Here is a 6,027-nt window from a genome sequence, read left to right as displayed (position 1 = left end):
TGAAGCTGAAGCTGAGAAAAAGAGAAGAGTTGAGATATTTCAATTGAGTAGAACAGTCAAAGAAGTTCCGGAATTTGAAATCAAAGTTGATACTGAAGTAGTCAAAGTTCCTGAAAAATGCTTAAATTGTGATTCTTTGATCAAACAAAACAACGAATTGCTACACAATATTAAAAGATTGAAAGAATCATATGATACTTTGAACAGAGAAATCAACAAGTACACTAAGTCGAACAGTGAACAAGCTGTAGCATTGAACACACTCAAAGGAGCTTACATGATGTGACAAACGGCAAAATTCCGGTAATTCCGTACAACTTGAACAACTATTTCGACTATTATTTTCGCGTATTTGACTTAATTTTAATTAATTAAAGTCTTGAGAGTCTAGGAATTACTAAAATCATAGTGAAGTATGATAACGAATCCGTTGCGATTAGAAACAATATCCTAGACTAACAATAGGAACGCGAATAAACGATACTTGTCAGTACTAGTCGCGGTACAGTCTGACACAATGAAAACAAGACATACAGTTATGTCTACACAAATATTCTATAAAAAGCTTTGTCCAAAAATATTATGTGTCTAATTATTTACAAAATTCCAATTAAAATCAATTTGTCCAAGTCCGCAAAATAATACAGCAATCCTACGGAAATGTACAGCATTCCGCAGAACGAAACAGTAACTGTCCGAAAAACCCAAAAATAAATATTATTTGACATAAATAATATAATGGGTATTAAAAACGACACAAAATCCGCAATCAAATCTTATTGCGTTAAGCTACACGGCTAGTTCAGTAACTGCCAGTCAGTAAAGCCGGTACCGGAACCGTGTCAAAAATAATAAAATTTTTAGTCCAAAAAGTTGGATTAATTATTTGGATAATAAAACATGTGCAAAAAAAAATAATTTTTGTTATGTATTATCCAAACGAAACACGGTGTCAGTATTTAACCCGGTACAGGACCCGAACCGACTTTTTCACCCGAATTGCAAACTAAAAATTTTGGTGAACTAGTTTTACCTAGTGTCACATTACTTTAAAATATTAGAGCTTAAAACGTTGTAGATATTTTTATATAAATTATCAAAGTTATTAAAATGCTTAAAGTTTATAGTTTAGGCAATATTATTAATAAAAATTCAGCCATAAATCCCTTCCCCATGGCTGATTTTCGAAATGTGGGTCCCCCTTTTTAGCCTACTCATTTCTTTTGTTGTGTTGGAAGCTTTAAAGAATGATTAGTGTGCTTTCCAAAGATCTTAATTGATTTTTACACACTATCTTCTTTCCATATTCTCAAAAACCATCAAACAAAATACCAACTTCCTCTCTCTCTTCAAAAAAATCGGCCAAACCAAGTTACTACCATATTCATCTTTTTCAAACTCAAGAACTCTATTTCAAGCATGCATGGATGATTCAAAAAGGGTTCAAGACTTGAAGAAGCACTAGGAACCTTGGATAATCTTATTTTCTCATCTTCATCCATATTTTCCTAGCAAAAATTGTAAGAACATCATACTAACTTCACTTCTATTTTGATTTCTTTTACAAGTTCATCATAATCACATATGAAAAACAACAAGAAACAACTAAAAATCATTATTTTTAACCATGATTTTTCTATGATTATGAGATGAACTTGGAGAAATCTAGACTAATAAACTTGAATCTTGGTTATTCTTACTCAAAAGATGATCTACATACATGCATGTAGGACCAACCAAGATTCATCAACAAAGTGATGAACATGAGTTTTTGATGAACATGCATGCTAGTAAAATGTGAAAAACCATTTAAAAATAAGAAAATAAATTTTTGAAAAATTTGTTGAATAAAGTTTCCATTTCTGGAAAGAATCAAAAGCAAGAAATATGTTAGTAGTAAATATTTTGAATACATGTTTATGCTTCAAATGACTTTGTAAGACATCTAAAACAAGAGTTTTTCATAAAATCCCGTTTTACAAATTTTTGGCAAAAATAAGGAATAAAGTTTCCTTTTTAGGAAAGTTAAGAACAATATCATGTTCATGCTACTTTTGTTGACAAATTTTGATAGATATTGATACTTGATGATGATTTGTATTGAAATAATTTGAAAACAAGTTTTGTATAAACTTGGGGAAAATCCATATTTCAAACAAAACTATGGCAAAATTTTTATAAATTTTGTGATGTGTTAAAAGTTGTTAAACAAAGAAGTTTGTTACTAAAACAATTATTTGGAGTCTTTAAACATGGTTAAACAAATTTTAGACAAAGTCATAAATCCATGTTTTATAAAAAGATTTCTAAATAAAAATGACAAGTATATATTTTTGGATAAAATGTGTACTTACAAAAATATTCATCAAGTATCATAAGTTTATATATTTTGATGTGTACATCATATGTTAGTTCTAGTAGGAACAAATGCAAAATTATTACACATCCCTAAAAATTACAATAAAATATATATAAACTTGAAAATGAAATAAAATGTCCATCCTTGGACACGAAAACACAAATGGACAAATTCGGACACTATTGGACTATATGGACTTTTGGACAAACAAAAATGGCACAAACAAAGCAAATGGTAAAACGTGACGGACAACACAAACGGGAAAAATGATACGAATAAATAAAACCGACAAGTAGTAAATGACTAGAATAAAATACGAACCGTCACACAAGTTTATGCACTAAAATGTTCAACAATGGCATAAGTAACAATTTTTATAAAAATTAGATTTTTATAAAAATACAAGTATTACTATTATTATTATTATTTTTATTTTATTTTATTTACTAGCCCAAAAATTATGTAGTTTAAAAAGTGGTCTATAAATTAAAATTGGGCTAATGCCCATTTCTCATAAACAAAATTTGGGCTAGGCCCACTTTTACAAAACAATGGACTAAAATGTATTTTTAGTCAAAATTGGGCTAAAGCCCACTTTACAAAATACTTGGGCTAAGTCCACAACTATAAACTAAATTGGGCTAGGCCTACCTTTATAAAATGTTTTGGGCTAAGGCCCACTCCTATAAATTAATTTGGGTTTGACCCATATTTTTAAACAAAGTTATTTAGGCTAGGCCCATAAGCACCAAATACCCAAAATGGACTTAAATTCTAAAACATAAATTAAGCCCATTCAAACACAAATAAAATAAAATAAATGTATATATACAAGGAAGTTATATATATATATGAAAACACAAAAACAAAATACAAGATAGAATATTTGTATGATACACAAAAACAAACCTAAGTGTCTAACTAGATTAGAACACTTGTAGGTCGAGAAACGAACCGCGAACAAGGAATCGAATAGAGATTTGCACGGAACGCAAATCTGTGAGTTCATGTTTTCCCCTTTTACTTTGAATGTTTATAGTTTTAAACTTCGGGGATGTATACATGTTACAAATAGTATGATAATACAATGAAACTATTTTGATCACATGCGGATAGGTGTTTAAAATAAAGGGGCCATTAATGAATAAACAAGTACCGAGGAACAAACGGATAGATCTATTTGGGTTTTGGCAAGCCCCACTCTTAACGACAACGATAACCACGATCGTCAAGAGTGCCTTTGTGTCCAAACTAGTGTCGTTGACACACACGATAAATTGTCAAGGTTTGGTTGCCTCCTATTCGGCATACATATTAGTGTCCTTGCAACACACTAATGATCATACAATTTTTTTTATCATACTATACAAAAACGAATTTTATTACTTCAAATGTTTTGGAGACTCATTTGATGCAAAAACAAAATAACATGAATTCACTCAACTTTTGTTGACGTTTTCAAAATTAACATGTATTACAGGAGATTAGTGGACGGCTTTGGGAAAATATGTTCAAGTGGGTATCAAGAACGCAAGCTTTTGTGATGTCATCCGTTTTTAGTGTTATGTTTTGAACTTTGAATAATGTAGTTAAAGTTGTTGTTGTTTCAAGTTTCAAACAAGACATATGTAATGTAAATTATGGTTTTGAATCAAATGTATGGATGAACATCTTTTATGTTTCAAATATGTTGTTTACTCGATTGATTGTAACGATTGCCGCTCTCGTCACACCTCGCCATACGCTTCCGCACAAACCGAAAATCGGGGTGTGACAGACCTGGTATCAGAGCATCAATTGTAGTGAACTAAGATTCTTTTGAGTCTAGTCTACAATTTTAAAACGATGTTCTTTACAACAAGCGTTCTACATTATATTTTTACAAAGCGTCCACTAATACAAAACAAAAATGCAAGGATACTATGTAGTAGTATTGAATGATAGTTCGAAACGATAATACCAAAGACTAGTTTATTTGGTACAAGTCTATGAGGTTTAGACACGATAACAATAAGTCGAACTTGAAACAATAAACGATATAAACAATGAACACAAAAGTACAATTGCCCAAAAATCTATTATTTATAAGTTGTTCACATGTATACGTTGTACGGATTATTTTGCCAGGACCATGTCATCCAGTTCAGACACAGATTCAGCGGGTCATGCCTCTGATGCCGACTACATACCATTAGACGATCCTGCCCCACCCGTTATACTCGTTTCCGATGACGAGGTTTCTGATGACGAGTGGATGGACATTGATTTCCAGCCATTCGCCCTTCCTGATCCCGATCCAGCCGACATCCCACCGGTGGATGACGTGCTTGCTATCCCCCACTTTCATGACATGATTATATATGGTCACCCCGAGGGTGAGCATGTTGTTGCGTTTCTTCCGATTCCACTCGATGTTGTAGGCCCCGAGGGCGGCGATGACGTCCCTCCTGTTGTTGATCCTATACCAGATGACGATGTCGAGGACATGGTCATCCCTGTTGTTCCTGTCCAGCACCTTCATGATGATCTAGGCATCGGTGTTGATTTTGATATTGCTATTCTTGAGGTTGCTCATCCCGATGCTACTACCATTGATATTTCATCTTCATCCCCTGCTACACCTTTGACTCCATCTCCACTTCACTCCCCTGACACAGTGTTACCCCCGCCTACGGAGGCGTTACCATTACATGTTGATCCTGTTTTGCCCACTACATTCCTAGATATCCATCCGATTGTCCCTCCTGTTACTGGACCAGCTCACTACTCGTTGAGTGGTGCGACTATGCCAGATGAGCATTTACCTCCTTATCCGCCGTTCGGACCTTTTACTACTCCTGTCACATCCACGGTCAGTTCTCATTTCGACCCGTATGCTGCCGGGCCGTCCTACACTACTCCTAGCTACCCTATGACGGGGTATCCTTTGCATACTTCAGTTCCTTTGTTTGGAGATCCATATCATTTTCCTACTTCCATGCACAGTACTGTCACTTACCCGTCTCCATACTTTGCAGATCTTCCTGCATATCCTCCACTGAGCATGAGCCCCCATGACCCTTACTATCCGAGTCACATGCCTTCGACCACTGATCAGTTCAGGCTCACATCTGTCGAGATTCAGCTCGGCATCGTTTTCCGTCGCCTTCATGAGCTTAGTGCTCAACAGTCTGCTTCTCGAGCACCTGCGAGTGCCGTACCATCTTCATCCCCTTTGCCACCACTACCGACATCATCCCCTCCTCCACCACCACCGTTACCGACATCACCTCCACCACCATCTCCTCCAGCACCGTTGTTTCCTTCACACCATGCCTTACCTCCATCTATTGAGGGACGCGTTAGCGCGTTAGAGGAGGATATGGCTTTTGTCCGTGGGGTCATTGATGCATCTACACCCCCACCCCCACCCCCACTCTAGTCTTGGTATGTGGTCGCATTAGGAGGTAGATCCCCTTAGCAGGTTAGAAGACTAATAGAAGAGACTTTTTGAAGATATATATAAAATCAACTTGAAGACGATGAAGAACCATGTGAAGAAAAATCTATTTTGTAGTTGTATTTTATTTATGACATGAATTTTGGAGTAATGTAACTCCTAACTATATTTTGTTTCTTCACAAACATTTTGTAACAAGTTGACGTCTATATATATGTATGTGGTATCT

At 35.1% G+C, this 6,027-nt stretch overlaps 1 long non-coding RNA gene across 1 annotated transcript; it reads left to right on the top strand.

Annotated features, from left to right (window-relative positions):
- The first annotated feature begins 1,304 nt into the window (after positions 1-1,304).
- LOC110936570 lies at positions 1,305-3,996 on the top strand. Its single transcript, XR_002590126.2, has 3 exons — positions 1,305-1,520; positions 3,301-3,358; positions 3,840-3,996. It is a non-coding gene; the product is annotated as an uncharacterized LOC110936570 (long non-coding RNA).
- The last annotated feature ends 2,031 nt before the right edge of the window (positions 3,997-6,027 follow it).

This window comes from Helianthus annuus, chromosome 4 (assembly GCF_002127325.2).
Source record: "Helianthus annuus cultivar XRQ/B chromosome 4, HanXRQr2.0-SUNRISE, whole genome shotgun sequence".
In the NCBI taxonomy this organism is placed as follows: domain Eukaryota; kingdom Viridiplantae; phylum Streptophyta; class Magnoliopsida; order Asterales; family Asteraceae; genus Helianthus; species Helianthus annuus.
The sequence above is the reverse complement of the archived record's forward strand: the minus strand, read 5'-3'. Positions and strand labels throughout refer to the sequence as shown.